The 21,058-nt window shown below is 42.0% G+C and overlaps 14 non-coding genes across 14 annotated transcripts; all 14 read right to left on the reverse strand.

The window, feature by feature from the left end:
- Positions 1-339: 339 nt before the first annotated feature.
- trnat-ugu (transfer RNA threonine (anticodon UGU)) lies at positions 340-413 on the reverse strand. Its single transcript has one exon. It is a non-coding gene; the product is annotated as a tRNA-Thr (tRNA).
- A 615-nt stretch (positions 414-1,028) lies between these two features.
- On the reverse strand, positions 1,029-1,102 carry trnat-cgu (transfer RNA threonine (anticodon CGU)). Its single transcript has one exon. It is a non-coding gene; the product is annotated as a tRNA-Thr (tRNA).
- A 2,300-nt stretch (positions 1,103-3,402) lies between these two features.
- trnat-agu (transfer RNA threonine (anticodon AGU)) lies at positions 3,403-3,476 on the reverse strand. The gene has a single exon. It is a non-coding gene; the product is annotated as a tRNA-Thr (tRNA).
- Positions 3,477-4,138: 662 nt separating this feature from the next.
- Positions 4,139-4,212, reverse strand: trnat-ugu (transfer RNA threonine (anticodon UGU)). The gene has a single exon. It is a non-coding gene; the product is annotated as a tRNA-Thr (tRNA).
- A 615-nt stretch (positions 4,213-4,827) lies between these two features.
- On the reverse strand, positions 4,828-4,901 carry trnat-cgu (transfer RNA threonine (anticodon CGU)). The gene has a single exon. It is a non-coding gene; the product is annotated as a tRNA-Thr (tRNA).
- A 2,300-nt stretch (positions 4,902-7,201) lies between these two features.
- Positions 7,202-7,275, reverse strand: trnat-agu (transfer RNA threonine (anticodon AGU)). Its single transcript has one exon. It is a non-coding gene; the product is annotated as a tRNA-Thr (tRNA).
- A 662-nt stretch (positions 7,276-7,937) lies between these two features.
- trnat-ugu (transfer RNA threonine (anticodon UGU)) lies at positions 7,938-8,011 on the reverse strand. Its single transcript has one exon. It is a non-coding gene; the product is annotated as a tRNA-Thr (tRNA).
- Positions 8,012-8,627: 616 nt separating this feature from the next.
- On the reverse strand, positions 8,628-8,701 carry trnat-cgu (transfer RNA threonine (anticodon CGU)). The gene has a single exon. It is a non-coding gene; the product is annotated as a tRNA-Thr (tRNA).
- A 2,301-nt stretch (positions 8,702-11,002) lies between these two features.
- Positions 11,003-11,076, reverse strand: trnat-agu (transfer RNA threonine (anticodon AGU)). The gene has a single exon. It is a non-coding gene; the product is annotated as a tRNA-Thr (tRNA).
- A 655-nt stretch (positions 11,077-11,731) lies between these two features.
- Positions 11,732-11,805, reverse strand: trnat-ugu (transfer RNA threonine (anticodon UGU)). The gene has a single exon. It is a non-coding gene; the product is annotated as a tRNA-Thr (tRNA).
- A 612-nt stretch (positions 11,806-12,417) lies between these two features.
- On the reverse strand, positions 12,418-12,491 carry trnat-cgu (transfer RNA threonine (anticodon CGU)). Its single transcript has one exon. It is a non-coding gene; the product is annotated as a tRNA-Thr (tRNA).
- Positions 12,492-19,337: 6,846 nt separating this feature from the next.
- On the reverse strand, positions 19,338-19,411 carry trnat-agu (transfer RNA threonine (anticodon AGU)). Its single transcript has one exon. It is a non-coding gene; the product is annotated as a tRNA-Thr (tRNA).
- A 662-nt stretch (positions 19,412-20,073) lies between these two features.
- Positions 20,074-20,147, reverse strand: trnat-ugu (transfer RNA threonine (anticodon UGU)). Its single transcript has one exon. It is a non-coding gene; the product is annotated as a tRNA-Thr (tRNA).
- Positions 20,148-20,912: 765 nt separating this feature from the next.
- Positions 20,913-20,986, reverse strand: trnat-agu (transfer RNA threonine (anticodon AGU)). The gene has a single exon. It is a non-coding gene; the product is annotated as a tRNA-Thr (tRNA).
- Positions 20,987-21,058: the final 72 nt, after the last annotated feature.

Raw genomic sequence — 21,058 nt, forward strand, 5'->3', positions numbered from 1 at the left:
TCTCCCTTATTTAAATAGGTGACTTAAGCTAATTAGTAGAGTACTCTATGATCTGAGTTGGGTGTGTGCAATAAGCAAAATAAGCAGAGCGTGAAGGGGATGCTTCAGAAGTTGTTTGTGGATCCAAGGGTTTAAGCGTATGCTTGTCCAACACAAAGACATCTGAGCAAAAGAGGGTATGCACGACTCTGGTGGGACTCGAACCCACAAACTTTGAATACCTCCATTCACGATATCACTTCTTAGATTTCCACTTTTTGTGCAGATACACACTGTTCAGCATCCAAAGATTTACGTATGTAAAAAGGGTAGGTGAGCGGTGCCCACATCAAGCGGCATAGGCACTGCTGGGATTCGAACCCAGGATCTCCTGTTTACAAGACAGGCGCTTTGACCAACTAAGCCACAGCGCCGCTTGCTAATCCTTCTGCGATGTGTTGGTATAAGAAGTAAAAAAAATAATAATAATAATTTCATGAATTAAATATTCATATTTGTAAAGACTGTTTTGAACACACATCCAGAGGCTTGATCTCAACAAAAGGAAGTAGCAGATTTTGGCCTAAGCCAGTGGTTTTCAAACCATTCTCGAAACCTCCCAGACGCTATACATTTTCGTTATGCTCCTTATTTCAAAACGGTGAATTGAGCTAATTAGTAGAGTACTCTGTGATCCGACTTGGCTGTGTGCAATAAAGGGAGATGAGCAGAATGTGAGGGGTAGGCTTCTGAAGTAGTTTGTGGACCTCAGTTTTAAACATATGTCTGACTCACAGAGACATCAGAGCAAAAGAGGCCATTCACACTTCAGGTGGGACTCAAAACCACAACCAGAGAATTTCTCCATTCGCATCCTAGAAGTCGAAAGCTCCATCAATTGCACCACAGAGCCATAAAATGACCCACTTCAAGGAAGTATTGCATGCGCAGCGCTTCTTCGTTTTTCCAATTTTGTGCAGGTACACACTGTTCGGCATGCAAAGACTTTCATATGTGAAAAATTTAAGCACTCCCATATCCTGTGGCATAGGCACTGCTGGGATTTGAACCCAGGATCTCCTGTTTACGAGACAGGCACTTTGACCAGCTAAGCCACAGCGCCAGTTACAAAAGTGCAGTGAAATTTGTCGGTAAAACAAGTCTAAAAGAGGTAGCACATGAGGAAAACAGCTGATTACATTATGAAAGCGGTCCCTTAGAGGTAAGAGGATTGTTTCCAAAACATGATGGCCTTTCAGGCCTCAAGGGAATGTCTGAACTCATTTCATTTTGGCTCTACACTCTCGACACTCATGCCTAAAATGTTTCCTGAGCTTTCTTCTGATATGAACGGGCAAAATCCAGAAAGATATCCATGTATTATTTTTCATATATGTAAAGACTTTGTTTGTACAAATATCCATAGGCTTGACTTTATCAGTAGGTAGTAGCAGATTTCGGCCCTAAGCCAGGGGCTTGCAAACCATTCTTGAAGCGCATCTGCACCACATACAGGTCCTTCTAAAAAAATTAGCATATTGTGATAAAGTTCATTATTTTCCATAATGTAATGATAAAAATTAAACTTTCATATATTTTAGATTCATAGCACACCAACTGAAATATTTCAGGTCTTTTATTGTTTTAATACTGATGATTTTGGCATACAGCTCATGAAAACCCCAAATTCCTGTCTCAAAAAATGTGCGTATTTCATCCGACCAATAAAAGAAGTGTTTTCAAAAAAAAAAAAAAGTCAACCTTCAAATAATTATGTTCAGTTATGCACTCAATAGTCAATACTTGGTCGGGAATCCTTTTGCAGAAATGACTGCTTCAATGCGGCGTGGCATGGAGGCAATCAGCCTGTGGCACTGCTGAGGTGTTATGGAGGCCCAGGATGCTTCGATAGCGGCCTTAAGCTCATCCAGAGTGTTGGGTCTTGCGTCTCTCAACTTTCTCTTCACAATATCCCACAGATTCTCTATGGGGTTCAGGTCAGGAAAGTTGGCAGGCCAATTGAGCACAGTAATACCATGGTCAGTAAACCATTTACCAGTGGTTTTGGCACTGTGAGCAGGTGCCAGGTCGTGCTGAAAAATGAAATCTTCATCTCCATAAAGCTTTTCAGCAGATGGAAGCATGAAGTGCGCCACAATCTCCTGATAGCTAGCTGCATTGACCCTGCCCTTGATAAAACACAGTGCACCAACACCAGCAGCTGACATGGCACCCCAGACCATCACTGACTGTGGGTACTTGACACTGGACTTCAGGCATTTTGGCATTTCCTTCTCCCCAGTCTTCCTCCAGACTCTGGCACCTTGATTTCCGAATGACATGCAAAACTGAGCAACAGTCCAGTGCTGCTTCTCTGTAGCCCAGGTCAGGTGCTTCTGCCGCTGTTTCTGGTTCAAAAGTGGCTTGACCTGGGGAATGCGGCACCTGTAGCCCATTTCCTGCACACGCCTGTGCACGGTGGCTCTGGATGTTTCTACTCCAGACTCAGTCCACTGCTTCCGCAGGTCCCCCAAGGTCTGGAATCGGTCCTTCTCCACAATCTTCCTCAGGGTCCGGTCACCTCTTCTCGTTGTGCAGCGTTTTTTGCCACACTTTTTCCTTCCCACAGACTTCCCACTGAGGTGCCTTGATACAGCACTCTGGGAACAGCCTATTTGTTCAGAAATTTCTTTCTGTCTTGCCCTCTTGCTTGAGGGTGTCAAAGATGGCCTTCTGGACAGCAGTCAGGTCGGCAGTCTTACCCACGTTTGCGGTTTTGAGTAATGGAACAGGCTGGGAGTTTTTAAAAGCCTCAGGAATCTTTTGCAGGTGTTTAGAGTTAATTAGTTGAATCAGATGATTAGGTTAATAGCTTGTTTAGAGACCCTTTTAATGATATGCTAATTTTTTGAGACAGGAATTTTGGGTTTTCATGAGCTGTATGCCAAAATCATCCGTATTAAAACAATAAAAGACCTGAAATATTTCAGTTGGTGTGCAATGAATCTAAAGTATATGAAAGTTTAATTTTTATCATTACATTATGGAAAATAATGAACTTTATCACAATATGCAAATTTTTTTAGAAGGACCTGTATATGTTTTTATTATCTCTCTCTCATTTAAAACAGGTGAATCAAATAATTGACTGATTAGTAACGTACTCGATGATCTGACTTGGGTGTGCCCAATAAGGAAAACAAGAAAAATGTGCTGCGTCGGCTCCTGAAAAAGTTGAAAAACCCCAGGTTTAAGCAAATGTCAGTCTGGCAAAGACGTCTATGCAAAGGGACACCATTCGTGACTCAGGTGGGACCCAAAAACTAACAACCTTTATTTGCAACCGAGAGGTCCAGATTGTCTTTCCTGCCGAGAATTTTACATCTGAAAAGGTTGAACGACTACTCTTAGAAGCCACAGATTAGGCACTGCTGGGATTCGAACCCAGGATCTCCTGTTTACTAGACAGGCGCTTTGACCAACTAAGCCACAGCGCCAGGTACTGTCCCTGATTCGATGCTTTTGTATACAAAGTCTAAAAGAGGTAGCATGTCAGGAGAATAGCTGATTACATCATGAATAGGTCCCTTTGAAGTTAGAGGGTTATTTCCAAAACCCTCTGCATGCTTCTATTCAGGGACATGGGAATATCTCAAACCATTTCATTTTGGATCGAAACTCTCAGTTACGATACATCTAAACGCTGTTTCAGCTAGGAGAAATGGAAAGCATGTTTTTTTTTCTTTTGCTAGGTAGGTGGCCAACAATAGGTAGTTGCAGATTTTGGCCTGAGCCATTGGATTTCAACCCATTCTTGTTATCTCCCTTATTTAAATAGGTGACTTAAGCTAATTAGTAGAGTACTCTATGATCTGAGTTGGGTGTGTGCAATAAGCAAAATAAGCAGAGCGTGAAGGGGATGCTTCAGAAGTTGTTTGTGGATCCAAGGGTTTAAGCGTATGCTTGTCCAACACAAAGACATCTGAGCAAAAGAGGGTATGCACGACTCTGGTGGGACTCGAACCCACAAACTTTGAATACCTCCATTCACGATATCACTTCTTAGATTTCCACTTTTTGTGCAGATACACACTGTTCAGCATCCAAAGATTTACGTATGTAAAAAGGGTAGGTGAGCGGTGCCCACATCACGCGGCATAGGCACTGCTGGGATTCGAACCCAGGATCTCCTGTTTACAAGACAGGCGCTTTGACCAACTAAGCCACAGCGCCGCTTGCTAATCCTTCTGCGATGTGTTGGAATAAAAAGTAAAAAAAATAATAATAATAATTTCATGAATTAAATATTCATATTTGTAAAGACTGTTTTGAACACACATCCAGAGGCTTGATCTCAACAAAAGGAAGTAGCAGATTTTGACCTAAGCCAGTGGTTTTCAAACCATTCTCGAAACCTCCCAGACGCTATACATTTTCGTTATGCTCCTTATTTCAAAACGGTGAATTGAGCTAATTAGTAGAGTACTCTGTGATCCGACTTGGCTCTGTGCAATAAAGGGAGATGAGCAGAATGTGAGGGGTAGGCTTCTGAAGTAGTTTGTGGACCTCAGTTTTAAACATATGTCTGACTCACAGAGACATCAGAGCAAAAGAGGCCATTCACACTTCAGGTGGGACTCAAAACCACAACCAGAGAATTTCTCCATTAGCATCCTAGAAGTCGAAAGCTCCATCAATTGCACCACAGAGCCATAAAATGACCCACTTCAAGGAAGTATTGCATGCGCAGCGCTTCTTCGTTTTTCCAATTTTGTGCAGGTACACACTGTTCGGCATGCAAAGACTTTCATATGTGAAAAGTTTAAGCACTCCCATATCCTGTGGCATAGGCACTGCTGGGATTTGAACCCAGGATCTCCTGTTTACGAGACAGGCACTTTGACCAGCTAAGCCACAGCGCCAGTTACAAAAGTGCAGTGAAATTTGTCGGTAAAACAAGTCTAAAAGAGGTAGCACATGAGGAAAACAGCTGATTACATTATGAAAGCGGTCCCTTAGAGGTAAGAGGATTGTTTCCAAAACATGATGGCCTTTCAGGCCTCAAGGGAATGTCTGAACTCATTTCATTTTGGCTCTACACTCTCGACACTCATGCCTAAAATGTTTCCTGAGCTTTCTTCTGATATGAACGGGCAAAATCCAGAAAGATATCCATGTATTATTTTTCATATATGTAAAGACTTTGTTTGTACAAATATCCATAGGCTTGACTTTATCAGTAGGTAGTAGCAGATTTCGGCCCTAAGCCAGGGGCTTGCAAACCATTCTTGAAGCGCATCTGCACCACATACAGGTCCTTCTAAAAAAATTAGCATATTGTGATAAAGTTCATTATTTTCCATAATGTAATGATAAAAATTAAACTTTCATATATTTTAGATTCATAGCACACCAACTGAAATATTTCAGGTCTTTTATTGTTTTAATACTGATGATTTTGGCATACAGCTCATGAAAACCCCAAATTCCTGTCTCAAAAAATGTGCGTATTTCATCCGACCAATAAAAGAAGTGTTTTCAAAAAAAAAAAAAAGTCAACCTTCAAATAATTATGTTCAGTTATGCACTCAATAGTCAATACTTGGTCGGGAATCCTTTTGCAGAAATGACTGCTTCAATGCGGCGTGGCATGGAGGCAATCAGCCTGTGGCACTGCTGAGGTGTTATGGAGGCCCAGGATGCTTCGATAGCGGCCTTAAGCTCATCCAGAGTGTTGGGTCTTGCGTCTCTCAACTTTCTCTTCACAATATCCCACAGATTCTCTATGGGGTTCAGGTCAGGAAAGTTGGCAGGCCAATTGAGCACAGTAATACCATGGTCAGTAAACCATTTACCAGTGGTTTTGGCACTGTGAGCAGGTGCCAGGTCGTGCTGAAAAATGAAATCTTCATCTCCATAAAGCTTTTCAGCAGATGGAAGCATGAAGTGCGCCACAATCTCCTGATAGCTAGCTGCATTGACCCTGCCCTTGATAAAACACAGTGCACCAACACCAGCAGCTGACATGGCACCCCAGACCATCACTGACTGTGGGTACTTGACACTGGACTTCAGGCATTTTGGCATTTCCTTCTCCCCAGTCTTCCTCCAGACTCTGGCACCTTGATTTCCGAATGACATGCAAAACTGAGCAACAGTCCAGTGCTGCTTCTCTGTAGCCCAGGTCAGGTGCTTCTGCCGCTGTTTCTGGTTCAAAAGTGGCTTGACCTGGGGAATGCGGCACCTGTAGCCCATTTCCTGCACACGCCTGTGCACGGTGGCTCTGGATGTTTCTACTCCAGACTCAGTCCACTGCTTCCGCAGGTCCCCCAAGGTCTGGAATCGGTCCTTCTCCACAATCTTCCTCAGGGTCCGGTCACCTCTTCTCGTTGTGCAGCGTTTTTTGCCACACTTTTTCCTTCCCACAGACTTCCCACTGAGGTGCCTTGATACAGCACTCTGGGAACAGCCTATTTGTTCAGAAATTTCTTTCTGTCTTGCCCTCTTGCTTGAGGGTGTCAAAGATGGCCTTCTGGACAGCAGTCAGGTCGGCAGTCTTACCCATGTTTGCGGTTTTGAGTAATGGAACAGGCTGGGAGTTTTTAAAAGCCTCAGGAATCTTTTGCAGGTGTTTAGAGTTAATTAGTTGAATCAGATGATTAGGTTAATAGCTTGTTTAGAGACCCTTTTAATGATATGCTAATTTTTTGAGACAGGAATTTTGGGTTTTCATGAGCTGTATGCCAAAATCATCCGTATTAAAACAATAAAAGACCTGAAATATTTCAGTTGGTGTGCAATGAATCTAAAGTATATGAAAGTTTAATTTTTATCATTACATTATGGAAAATAATGAACTTTATCACAATATGCAAATTTTTTTAGAAGGACCTGTATATGTTTTTATTATCTCTCTCTCATTTAAAACAGGTGAATCAAATAATTGACTGATTAGTAACGTACTCGATGATCTGACTTGGGTGTGCCCAATAAGGAAAACAAGAAAAATGTGCTGCGTCGGCTCCTGAAAAAGTTGAAAAACCCCAGGTTTAAGCAAATGTCAGTCTGGCAAAGACGTCTATGCAAAGGGACACCATTCGTGACTCAGGTGGGACCCAAAAACTAACAACCTTTATTTGCAACCGAGAGGTCCAGATTGTCTTTCCTGCCGAGAATTTTACATCTGAAAAGGTTGAACGACTACTCTTAGAAGCCACAGATTAGGCACTGCTGGGATTCGAACCCAGGATCTCCTGTTTACTAGACAGGCGCTTTGACCAACTAAGCCACAGCGCCAGGTACTGTCCCTGATTCGATGCTTTTGTATACAAAGTCTAAAAGAGGTAGCATGTCAGGAGAATAGCTGATTACATCATGAATAGGTCCCTTTGAAGTTAGAGGGTTATTTCCAAAACCCTCTGCATGCTTCTATTCAGGGACATGGGAATATCTCAAACCATTTCATTTTGGATCGAAACTCTCAGTTACGATACATCTAAACGCTGTTTCAGCTAGGAGAAATGGAAAGCATGTTTTTTTTTCTTTTGCTAGGTAGGTGGCCAACAATAGGTAGTTGCAGATTTTGGCCTGAGCCATTGGATTTCAACCCATTCTTGTTATCTCCCTTATTTAAATAGGTGACTTAAGCTAATTAGTAGAGTACTCTATGATCTGAGTTGGGTGTGTGCAATAAGCAAAATAAGCAGAGCGTGAAGGGGATGCTTCAGAAGTTGTTTGTGGATCCAAGGGTTTAAGCGTATGCTTGTCCAACACAAAGACATCTGAGCAAAAGAGGGTATGCACGACTCTGGTGGGACTCGAACCCACAAACTTTGAATACCTCCATTCACGATATCACTTCTTAGATTTCCACTTTTTGTGCAGATACACACTGTTCAGCATCCAAAGATTTACGTATGTAAAAAGGGTAGGTGAGCGGTGCCCACATCACGCGGCATAGGCACTGCTGGGATTCGAACCCAGGATCTCCTGTTTACAAGACAGGCGCTTTGACCAACTAAGCCACAGCGCCGCTTGCCAATCCTTCTGCGATGTGTTGGAATAAAAAGTAAAATAAATAATAATAATAATTTCATGAATTAAATATTCATATTTGTAAAGACTGTTTTGAACACACATCCAGAGGCTTGATCTCAACAAAAGGAAGTAGCAGATTTTGGCCTAAGCCAGTGGTTTTCAAACCATTCTCAAAACCTCCCAGACGCTATACATTTTTTGTTATGCTCCTTATTTTAAAACGGTGAATTGAGCTAATTAGTAGAGTACTCTGTGATCCGACTTGGCTGTGTGCAATAAAGGGAGATGAGCAGAATGTGAGGGGTAGGCTTCTGAAGTAGTTTGTGGACCTCAGTTTTAAACATATGTCTGACTCACAGAGACATCAGAGCAAAAGAGGCCATTCACACTTCAGGTGGGACTCAAAACCACAACCAGAGAATTTCTCCATTCGCATCCTAGAAGTCGAAAGCTCCATCAATTGCACCACAGAGCCATAAAATGACCCACTTCAAGGAAGTATTGCATGCGCAGCGCTTCTTCGTTTTTCCAATTTTGTGCAGGTACACACTGTTCGGCATGCAAAGACTTTCATATGTGAAAAGTTTAAGCACTCCCATATCCTGTGGCATAGGCACTGCTGGGATTTGAACCCAGGATCTCCTGTTTACGAGACAGGCACTTTGACCAGCTAAGCCACAGCGCCAGTTACAAAAGTGCAGTGAAATTTGTCGGTAAAACAAGTCTAAAAGAGGTAGCACATGAGGAAAACAGCTGATTACATTATGAAAGCGGTCCCTTAGAGGTAAGAGGATTGTTTCCAAAACATGATGGCCTTTCAGGCCTCAAGGGAATGTCTGAACTCATTTCATTTTGGCTCTACACCCTCGACACTCATGCCTAAAATGTTTTACTGAGCTTTCTTCTGATATGAACGGGCAAAATCCAGAAAGATATCCATGTATTATTTTTCATATATGTAAAGACTTTGTTTGTACAAATATCCATAGGCTTGACTTTATCAGTAGGTAGTAGCAGATTTCGGCCCTAAGCCAGGGGCTTGCAAACCATTCTTGAAGCGCATCTGCACCACATACAGGTCCTTCTAAAAAAATTAGCATATTGTGATAAAGTTCATTATTTTCCATAATGTAATGATAAAAATTAAACTTTCATATATTTTAGATTCATAGCACACCAACTGAAATATTTCAGGTCTTTTATTGTTTTAATACTGATGATTTTGGCATACAGCTCATGAAAACCCCAAATTCCTGTCTCAAAAAATGTGCGTATTTCATCCGACCAATAAAAGAAGTGTTTTCAATAAAAAAAAAAAGTCGACCTTCAAATAATTATGTTCAGTTATGCACTCAATAGTCAATACTTGGTCGGGAATCCTTTTGCAGAAATGACTGCTTCAATGCGGCGTGGCATGGAGGCAATCAGCCTGTGGCACTGCTGAGGTGTTATGGAGGCCCAGGATGCTTCGATAGCGGCCTTAAGCTCATCCAGAGTGTTGGGTCTTGCGTCTCTCAACTTTCTCTTCACAATATCCCACAGATTCTCTATGGGGTTCAGGTCAGGAAAGTTGGCAGGCCAATTGAGCACAGTAATACCATGGTCAGTAAACCATTTACCAGTGGTTTTGGCACTGTGAGCAGGTGCCAGGTCGTGCTGAAAAATGAAATCTTCATCTCCATAAAGCTTTTCAGCAGATGGAAGCATGAAGTGCGCCACAATCTCCTGATAGCTAGCTGCATTGACCCTGCCCTTGATAAAACACAGTGCACCAACACCAGCAGCTGACATGGCACCCCAGACCATCACTGACTGTGGGTACTTGACACTGGACTTCAGGCATTTTGGCATTTCCTTCTCCCCAGTCTTCCTCCAGACTCTGGCACCTTGATTTCCGAATGACATGCAAAACTGAGCAACAGTCCAGTGCTGCTTCTCTGTAGCCCAGGTCAGGTGCTTCTGCCGCTGTTTCTGGTTCAAAAGTGGCTTGACCTGGGGAATGCGGCACCTGTAGCCCATTTCCTGCACACGCCTGTGCACGGTGGCTCTGGATGTTTCTACTCCAGACTCAGTCCACTGCTTCCGCAGGTCCCCCAAGGTCTGGAATCGGTCCTTCTCCACAATCTTCCTCAGGGTCCGGTCACCTCTTCTCGTTGTGCAGCGTTTTTTGCCACACTTTTTCCTTCCCACAGACTTCCCACTGAGGTGCCTTGATACAGCACTCTGGGAACAGCCTATTTGTTCAGAAATTTCTTTCTGTCTTACCCTCTTGCTTGAGGGTGTCAATGATGGCCTTCTGGACAGCAGTCAGGTCGGCAGTCTTACCCACGTTTGCGGTTTTGAGTAATGGAACAGGCTGGGAGTTTTTAAAAGCCTCAGGAATCTTTTGCAGGTGTTTAGAGTTAATTAATTGAATCAGATGATTAGGTTAATAGCTTGTTTAGAGACCCTTTTAATGATATGCTAATTTTTTGAGACAGGAATTTTGGGTTTTCATGAGCTGTATGCCAAAATCATCCGTATTAAAACAATAAAAGACCTGAAATATTTCAGTTGGTGTGCAATGAATCTAAAGTATATGAAAGTTTAATTTTTATCATTACATTATGGAAAATAATGAACTTTATCACAATATGCAAATTTTTTTAGAAGGACCTGTATATGTTTTTATTATCTCTCTCTCATTTAAAACAGGTGAATCAAATAATTGACTGATTAGTAACGTACTCGATGATCTGACTTGGGTGTGCCCAATAAGGAAAACAAGAAAAATGTGCTGCGTCGGCTCCTGAAAAAGTTGAAAAACCCCAGGTTTAAGCAAATGTCAGTCTGGCAAAGACGTCTATGCAAAGGGACACCATTCGTGACTCAGGTGGGACCCAAAAACTAACAACCTTTATTTGCAACCGAGAGGTCCAGATTGTCTTTCCTGCCGAGAATTTTACATCTGAAAAGGTTGAACGACTACTCTTAGAAGCCACAGATTAGGCACTGCTGGGATTCGAACCCAGGATCTCCTGTTTACTAGACAGGCGCTTTGACCAACTAAGCCACAGCGCCAGGTACTGTCCCTGATTCGATGCTTTTGTATACAAAGTCTAAAAGAGGTAGCATGTCAGGAGAATAGCTGATTACATCATGAATAGGTCCCTTTGAAGTTAGAGGGTTATTTCCAAAACCCTCTGCATGCTTCTATTCAGGGACATGGGAATATCTCAAACCATTTCATTTTGGATCGAAACTCTCAGTTACGATACATCTAAACGCTGTTTCAGCTAGGAGAAATGGAAAGCATGTTTTTTTTTCTTTTGCTAGGTGTGTGGCCAACAATAGGTAGTTGCAGATTTTGGCCTGAGCCATTGGATTTCAACCCATTCTTGTTATCTCCCTTATTTAAATAGGTGACTTAAGCTAATTAGTAGAGTACTCTATGATCTGAGTTGGGTGTGTGCAATAAGCAAAATAAGCAGAGCGTGAAGGGGATGCTTCAGAAGTTGTTTGTGGATCCAAGGGTTTAAGCGTATGCTTGTCCAACACAAAGACATCTGAGCAAAAGAGGGTATGCACGACTCTGGTGGGACTCGAACCCACAAACTTTGAATACCTCCATTCACGATATCACTTCTTAGATTTCCACTTTTTGTGCAGATACACACTGTTCAGCATCCAAAGATTTACGTATGTAAAAAGGGTAGGTGCCCACATCCCGTGGCATAGGCACTGCTGGGATTCGAACCCAGGATCTCCTGTTTACAAGACAGGCGCTTTGACCAACTAAGCCACAGCGCCGCTTGCTAATCCTTCTGCGATGTGTTGGAATAAAAAGTAAAAAAAAAAAAAAAAAATTTCATGAATTAAATATTCATATTTGTAAAGACTGTTTTGAACACATATCCAGAGGCTTGATCTCAACAAAAGGAAGTAGCAGATTTTGGCCTAAGCCAGTGGTTTTCAAACCATTCTCGAAACCTCCCAGACGCTATACATTTTCGTTATGCTCCTTATTTCAAAACGGTGAATTGAGCTAATTAGTAGAGTACTCTGTGATCCGACTTGGCTGTGTGCAATAAGGGAGATGAGCAGAATGTGAGGGGTAGGCTTCTGAAGTAGTTTGTGGACCTCAGTTTTAAACATATGTCTGACTCACAGAGACATCAGAGCAAAAGAGGCCATTCACACTTCAGGTGGGACTCAAAACCACAAGCAGAGAATTTCTCCATTCGCATCCTAGAAGTCGAAAGCTCCATCAATTGCACCACAGAGCCATAAAATGACCCACTTCAAGGAAGTATTGCATGCGCAGCCCTTCTTCGTTTTTCCAATTTTGTGCAGGTACACACTGTTCGGCATGCAAAGACTTTCATATGTGAAAGGTTTAAGCACTCCCATATCCTGTGGCATAGGCACTGCTGGGATTTGAACCCAGGATCTCCTGTTTACGAGGCAGGCACTTTGACCAGCTAAGCCACAGCGCCAGTTACAAAAGTGCAGTGAAATTTGTCGGTAAAACAAGTCTAAAAGAGGTAGCACATGAGGAAAACAGCTGATTACATTATGAAAGAGGTCCCTTAGAGGTAAGAGGATTGTTTCCAAAACATGATGGCCTTTCAGGCCTCAAGGGAATGTCTGAACTCATTTCATTTTGGCTCTACACTCTCGACACTCATGCCTAAAATGTTTCCTGATTTGTTTCCTGAAATGTTTTCTGATATGAACGGGCAAAATCCAGAAAGATATCCATGTATTATTTTTCATATATGTAAAGACTTTGTTTGTACAAATATCCATAGGCTTGACTTTATCAATAGGTAGTAGCAGATTTCGGCCCTAAGCCAGGGGCTTGCAAACCATTCTTGAAGCGCATCTGCACCACATACAGTTCCTTCTAAAAAAATTAGCATATTGTGATAAAGTTCATTATTTTCCATAATGTAATGATAAAAATTAAACTTTCATATATTTTAGATTCATAGCACACCAACTGAAATATTTCAGGTCTTTTATTGTTTTAATACTGATGATTTTGGCATACAGCTCATGAAAACCCCAAATTCCTGTCTCAAAAAATTTGCGTATTTCATCCGACCAATAAAAGAAGTGTTTTCAACACAAAAAAAAAAGTCAACCTTCAAATAATTATGTTCAGTTATGCACTCAATAGTCAATACTTGGTCGGGAATCCTTTTGCAGAAATGACTGCTTCAATGCGGCGTGGCATGGAGGCAATCAGCCTGTGGCACTGCTGAGGTGTTATGGAGGCCCAGGATGCTTCGATAGCGGCCTTAAGCTCATCCAGAGTGTTGGGTCTTGCGTCTCTCAACTTTCTCTTCACAATATCCCACAGATTCTCTATGGGGTTCAGGTCAAAGTTGGCAGGCCAATTGAGCACAGTAATACCATGGTCAGTAAACCATTTACCAGTGGTTTTGGCACTGTGAGCAGGTGCCAGGTCGTGCTGAAAAATGAAATCTTCATCTCCATAAAGCTTTTCAGCAGATGGAAGCAAGAAGTGCGCCAAAATCTCCTGATAGCTAGCTGCATTGACCCTGCCCTTGATAAAACACAGTGCACCAACACCAGCAGCTGACATGGCACCCCAGACCATCACTGACTGTGGGTACTTGACACTGGACTTCAGGCATTTTGGCATTTCCTTCTCCCCAGTCTTCCTCCAGACTCTAGCACCTTGATTTCCGAATGACATGCAAAACTGAGCAACAGTCCAGTGCTGCTTCTCTGTAGCCCAGGTCAGGTGCTTCTGCCGCTGTTTCTGGTTCAAAAGTGGCTTGACCTGGGGAATGCGGCACCTGTAGCCCATTTCCTGCACACGCCTGTGCACGGTGGCTCTGGATGTTTCTACTCCAGACTCAGTCCACTGCTTCCCCAGGTCCCCCAAGGTCTGGAATCGGTCCTTCTCCACAATCCTCCGCTTCAACTTCCGGTGGCGCTGCTCTGCTGGCGACCCGGACTCGTGTGCTGCTGCTGCTGCTGTTTTTACTTATTTTGTTTGTTTGTTATTGTTTTTATTCGTTTTAGAGGAGCATTATGGCGTTATTTGCACAAGGACTATTTCTGGTACTGATTGTCTGGCAGCTTTTGAGGATGTGTCAAACTTTTCCACATTTGGAGGGTGGGTTACCACTCATCTACTCCAGAGACACGCTGTTGTCACTCCGCTACACAGGAACAACATCGCCGCCCGCGGATTTATTCAACCTGCCCGAGTCATTTAAAATCCTGCCGTCTCGCGGAAAACTACGGAAGAGAGGCCGACGTGGGGGGACCCGACAGCGTCTCCGCCGGAGAGGCAGTAGACCTCCGCTGCCTGGTATGATCCTGAGCAACGTTCGCTCTCTTAGGAACAAAATTGAGGAACTCCGTACCAACATGAGGGTATGTTTTGAATATCGCGAGGGGGGTTTGCTGGTATTTACTGAGACTTGGCTCCACAAAGACATCCCCAACTCTCTGATTGAGCTGGAGGGTTTCTCCCTTGTAGGGAGACAGGGATGAAACTTCGGGTAAAAGTCGAGGGGGAGGTATCTGTGTGTTTGTGAGTGACAGCTGGTGCAGGAACTATTCTGTGAGAGAGATTGTGTGCAGCCCTGATATTGAATTGCTGTGCCTTTCTCTAAGACCCTTTTACCTCCCGAGGGAGTTTGGCAATATTGTAATTTGCTCAGCGTATGTGCCACCCAGCGGGAATGCGGCCCGAGCGGCAGCTCGTGTTGCAGACTGTGTCCACAATCAACTGCAACGCACTCCGGGAGCCCCGGTCTTTATTCTTGGAGATTTTAACCACTGTAAATTGGAACTATCCCTTCCAGGATTTGAACAATATGTCAAGTGTGGCACTCGAGACAATAGAGTGTTGGACAAATGTTATGGTAATATAAGACATGCATACAGGGCCAGTCCAAAGCCCCCTGTGTCAAACTCAGACCATAATACAGTCCATCTGATACCCACCTATAAGACTGTTTTAAAGAGCAGTAAACCATTAACTAAGACAGTGACTGTATGGTCTAAAGAAAGTATAGAGACACTAAAGGGCTCATTTCTCTGCACAGACTGGGACATTTTTCATGGTTTGGGTATCGATGAAGCCACTGACACTATTACAGAGTACATTAAATTCTGTGAGGATTGTGTGGCCACCAAGAAGGTTATTACAATCTACCCTAACAATAAGCCATACATCACCAGAGATTTAAAGGACTGTATCAACCGGAAAAAAATGGCTTTTAGGAATCATGATAGAATGGGGTTAAAATCAGTTCAAAGGGAGCTTAATCAGTCATTAAGGGAGGCAAGAAGGAAACACAGGGATGTCATAGAACAGAATTTTGCTTCTATGGACTCTAAAAAACTCTGGGTCTCCATGAAAGCTGTTACAAATATGACAACACATAGAAAGGGCCTCATAACACATGATGAGCTGAGTAAGGAAAATGAATTTAATGATTTTTTTCTTAGGTTTGATACACAGGACTACTCTTTGGAATGTAATAATGTAATACAGTCAATTACAACTGACCCCTGTTCAAGGTTAGTAGTTGATCCCCTCAAAATCCAGTCACTTTTCAGCCATGTATGCAAAAGGAAATCTGCAGGTCCTGATGGTATCTCTGCTTTTCTTCTAAAGACCTTTGCTGCAGAGCTAACCCCTGCATGGTGCCCTGTGTTTCAGAGGTCTGCAGATTCCCATTTGGTTCCTGCCCTCTGGAAAAAATCTACCATTATTCCCATTCCAAAGAAACCCTGTCCTACAGAAAACAATGATTATAGACCAGCGGCTTTAACTTCTGTGGTCATGAAATGTTTTGAAAAATACATGGTATCCGTACTGAAATCTGAAGTTAATACTGAACTAGATCCACTCCAGTTTGCTTATAGGCAAGGAAGGAGTACAGACGATGCAATTAATAGTATCTCCCACCTAACTCTTAAGCATCTGGAGGATCCCAAGGCTTATGCACGCCTTTTGTTCATTGATTTTAGTTCAATGGACCCTTCAGTCCATCTATGAGCAGTCTGTACTTAGGCAGGCGCGGAGAGTACTGTTGGACCCGTCCCACATCCTTCAAACGGAATATGAGCTCTTGCCTTCTGGCAGAAGGTATAGAATTCCCAAAACAAAATTAAACCGGTTTAAATACTCTTTCGTACCCACCTCTATTAAAATTTTAAATCAAAATTTTAAATAGACTTGTATGCGGAGGCCTGGGAAGTGTGCAATAACTTGGTGGTCTGCTTGTTGTAATTTGTTTTAATTTTATTTATTTTTATTTATTTTTTGTAATTTTTTTTTATGTAGCTTATATGTACGTCTTTAGTTGTTTGTATTTTAACGTGTATTTATTGTCTGTAAGGGCAGCTACTACTATGCACTATGCACTCTTGAGTCCATGACAAATTTCCCCTAGGGGACAATAAAGTATATTCTATTCTATTCTATTCTATTCTATTCTATTCTATTCAATCTTCCTCAGGGTCCGGTCACCTCTTCTCGTTGTGCAGCGTTTTTTGCCACACTTTTTCCTTCCCACAGACTTCCCACTGAGGTGCCTTGATACAGCACTCTGGGAACAGCCTATTTGTTCAGAAATTTCTTTCTGTCTTACCCTCTTGCTTGAGGGTGTCAATGATGGCCTTCTGGACAGCAGTCAGGTCGGCAGTCTTACCCATGTTTGCGGTTTTGAGTAATGAAACAGGCTGGGAGTTTTTAAAAGCCTCAGGAATCTTTTGCAGGTGTTTAGAGTTAATTAGTTGAATCAGATGATTAGGTTAATAGCTTGTTTAGTAGGGGTGTAACGATACACAAAATTGACGGTTCGGTTTTCCCACGGTTTTGACGTCTCGGTTCGGTTCGGTTCGGTTTAGAAAGCTAAAATTGCTTCTTTTTTTTCTTTTTTTTTAAACAGTGGTTTAACGAAAAAATGGTCTTTCTTTAAATTAATTCAATTACAATTAAACGTTTCACAAGGATTAAAAAAAATCTGCTAAATCTGTAAACTATATAGGGAGCCGCACATTACTATAACATTAAAGGTTGTAGCCTAGACTTTTAACCTAAATTCAGATGCTATTTATTTTTTAGATATAATAATCAACACACAACACATTGTATGAAAACATGTAAACTGAACATAAGGCAGTTTTTGCATTAACTTGTGTTTTTACTCTAATTTGTTATTGAAATATAATAATTTACACAGTTTTCATTTTCATGAAAGATATTTTAAGCATACATTAAATAATCAAGATATCATTAACAGGTTAAAGTCCCACTCCGATCATATTTTGAGCTATTTGTAAACATTCCCAGTGGTCTTTAAATTATGATTATGCCATTTTTAGCCAAACTCACAAAACCTGTGCCGTTTTCTGGGACTTTGCTTCAGCAGAGCGGCAGTAGCTCATTAGCAATTCGCCTCTGCGTTGTGGGCGGAGCCGTTGGCACGGAGATGACCCTCCCCCTGCCCGTTGCTGAGAGCTCTGTCTCTCCCGCTAGCTTACACCCCCAACCTGTCATTACCGGTGCAACAAAAATTGAGAGGAATATTGGAGCTATCCAGCCGTACAGTGCGTTTTCGTTTTAAAACGCATAACTTTTGCAACGATTATTTATGCGCTCCTGCCGTCCACATTACTGACCCTCGGCCTCGAAAACGGAGACTGACCCCTTCAGTCGAGTCCGATGCAAGACACGCAAGTGACGCAACCCATAGCAACGAGTCATGGCAACGACAGCTCAAACCGACAGAAACATACAAGTAAACGTGAATTTTGTCACATTGTCATGTTAATTATAATCAAATGCATTTTGTTTTATTGAAAACAATATTATCATTGATATTTGTTTGAGAGGGGCACTTTCGATTAATTTTAACAAGCTTGTGGCCCCGCCCAGTGGAGTTACTACGTCACAACTCCAGTCTATTTTAAACGGCATTTTAGCGTCTGCTACTTATTCACAGCCATTTGAATGTAGAAATACTCAGAAATACAACTTTGAGCTTATTTTTCTCAAGATATGTCCTCTAACATAAGAAAAATGCCACAAGAACATGTTAACACCTAGAAAAACATTATTTTCATCGGAGTGGGTCTTTAAGTAAAATATAATATATAGGCTAACATGGTGCATTTATTTAGTGCAAGAGTTCATTTATAGGAACCAAAGTTGTGGACACTGAATCACTTGCCTGTTGAGGTAAATATAATGCTAGTGACGAGCTATGCTGTTTTATTGACGTCTTTCCGCTGCTGAAACACTGATTGAGCGATTACACGAGTTATGATGCCTTTCAGTAAGTATACTGCATCTTTCAACATACCTTCAGGTGTCCATTCTGTAACTGAGGAAGAGATGATCGCGTTTACCCGCGCTCCGCGCTGCCGTTTGAAATGAGGAGCTTAGTAGGCATACAGCCATCTGTCACGCCACATCAAAGAGCGCCAAAACGCCATTTATTGTTTGAATTTCGTGATCAAATAGACAGAATTTGAAAGATTACACCTTGCTTATTATCGAAAGTAACAAAACACGGAGCTTGTTATTTGGTGTTAATGGTGGTTATTAGGCTACAAAACTGAATTTGTTGTGTACTGTACACAAGACATGAGGTCCATTGAGCCGGGCTGGGCGGGGCCGGGGTAGCAGGGGGCGGGGAGGGGCGTGTTCGGTACGCAATGAGAGTATCGCGATTCGAATCGTGTGTTCTGTATCGCGGTTTTTCGGTTCGGTTCGAATATCGTTACACCCCTATTGTTTAGAGACCCTTTTCATGATATGCTAATTTTTTGAGACAAGAATTTTGGGTTTTCATGAGCTGTATGCCAAAATCATCAGTGTTAAAACAATAAAAGACCTGAAATATTTCAGTTGGTGTGCGATGAATCTAAAGTATTTGAAAGTTTAATTTTTATCATTACATTATGGAAAATAATGAACTTTATCACAATATGCTAATTTTTTGAGAAGGACCTGTATTTGTTTTTATTATCTCTCTCTCATTTAAAACAGGTGGATCAAATAATTGACTGATTAGTAACGTACTCAATAATCTGACTTGGGTGTGCCCAATAAGGAAAACAAGAAAAATGTGCTGCGTCGGCTCCTGAAAAAGTTGAAAAACCCCAGGTTTAAGCAAATGTCAGTCTGGCAAAGACGTCTATGCAAAGGGACACCATTCGTGACTCAGGTGGGACCCAAAAACTAACAACCTTTATTTGCAACCGAGAGGTCCAGATTGTCTTTCCTGCCGAGAATTTTACATCTGAAAAGGTTGAACGACTACTCTTAGAAGCCACAGATTAGGCACTGCTGGGATTCGAACCCAGGATCTCCTGTTTACTAGACAGGCGCTTTGACCAATGAAGCCACAGCGCCAGGTACTGTCCCTGATTCGATGCTTTTGTATACAAAGTCTAAAAGAGGTAGCATGTCAGGAGAATAGCTGATTACATCATGAATAGGTCCCTTTGAAGTTAGAGGGTTATTTTCAAAACCCTCTGCATGCTTCTATTCAGGGACATGGGAATATCTCAAACCATTTCATTTTGGATCGAAACTCTCAGTTACGATACATCTAAACGCTGTTTCAGCTAGGAGAAATGGAAAGCATGTTTTTTTTTCTTTTGCTAGGTAGGTGGCCAACAATAGGTAGTTGCAGATTTTGGCCTGAGCCATTGGATTTCAACCCATTCATGTTATCTCCCTTATTTAAATAGGTGACTTAAGCTAATTAGTAGAGTACTCTATGATCTGAGTTGGGTGTGTGCAATAAGCAAAATAAGCAGAGCGTGAAGGGGATGCTTCAGAAGTTGTTTGTGGATCCAAGGGTTTAAGCGTATGCTTGTCCAACACAAAGACATCTGAGCAAAAGAGGGTATGCACGACTCTGGTGGGACTCGAACCCACAAACTTTGAATACCTCCATTCACGATATCACTTCTTAGATTTCCACTTTTTGTGCAGATACACACTGTTCAGCATCCAAAGATTTACGTATGTAAAAAGGGTAGGTGAGCTGTGCCCACATCCCACAGCATAGGCACTGCTGGGATTCGAACCCAGGATCTCCTGTTTACAAGACAGGCGCTTTGACCAACTAAGCCACAGCGCCACTTGCTAAACCTTCTGCGATGTGTTTAAATAAAAAGCAGGTCAGGAAAATAGCTGATTACATCATGAAAGAGGTTAGGGGATTATTTCCAAAAACCCGAGATATCCGAGGGAATATCTGAAACTCTCAATACTTGTGTCTGAAATGTTTTTGGAACCTCCAGTTAAAATCCATCTAAACTCTGTCTCAGCTTGGAGAAATGGAAAGCAAGTTTTGCTATGCTTTCAGCTGATCTGAAAGACAAAATCCAGAAAGATTTTCATGAATTAAATATTCATATTTGTAAAGACAGAAAGATGTCCATGTATTATTCTTCATATATGTAAAGACTTTGTTTTTACAAATATCCATAGGCTTGACTTTATCAATAGGTAGTAGCAGATTTCGGCCCTAAGCCAGGGGCTTGCAAACCATTCTTGAAGCGCATCTGCACCACATATATGTTTTTATTATCTCTCTCTCATTTAAAACAGGTGAATCAAATAATTGACTGATTAGTAACGTATTCGATGATCTGACTTGGGTGTGCCCAATAAGGAAAACAAGAAAAATGTGCTGCGTCGGCTCCTGAAAAAGTTGAAAAACCCCAGGTTTAAGCAAATGTCAGTCTGGCAAAGACGTCTATGCAAAGGGACACCATTCGTGACTCAGGTGGGACCCAAAAACCAACAACCTTTATTTGCAACCGAGAGGTCCAGATTGTCTTTCCTGCCGAGAATTTTACATCTGAAAAGGTTGAATGACTACTCTTAGAAGCCACAGATTAGGCACTGCTGGGATTCGAACCCAGGATCTCCTGTTTACTAGACAGGCGCTTTGACCAACTAAGCCACAGCGCCAGGTACTGTCCCTGATTCGATGCTTTTGTATACAAAGTCTAAAAGAGGTAGCATGTCAGGAGAGTAGCTGAT

The sequence above is a fragment of the Rhinichthys klamathensis genome, unplaced genomic scaffold (assembly GCF_029890125.1).
Source record: "Rhinichthys klamathensis goyatoka isolate OS25496 unplaced genomic scaffold, OSU_Roscu_1.1 h1tg000223l_1, whole genome shotgun sequence".
Taxonomy (NCBI): domain Eukaryota; kingdom Metazoa; phylum Chordata; class Actinopteri; order Cypriniformes; family Leuciscidae; genus Rhinichthys; species Rhinichthys klamathensis.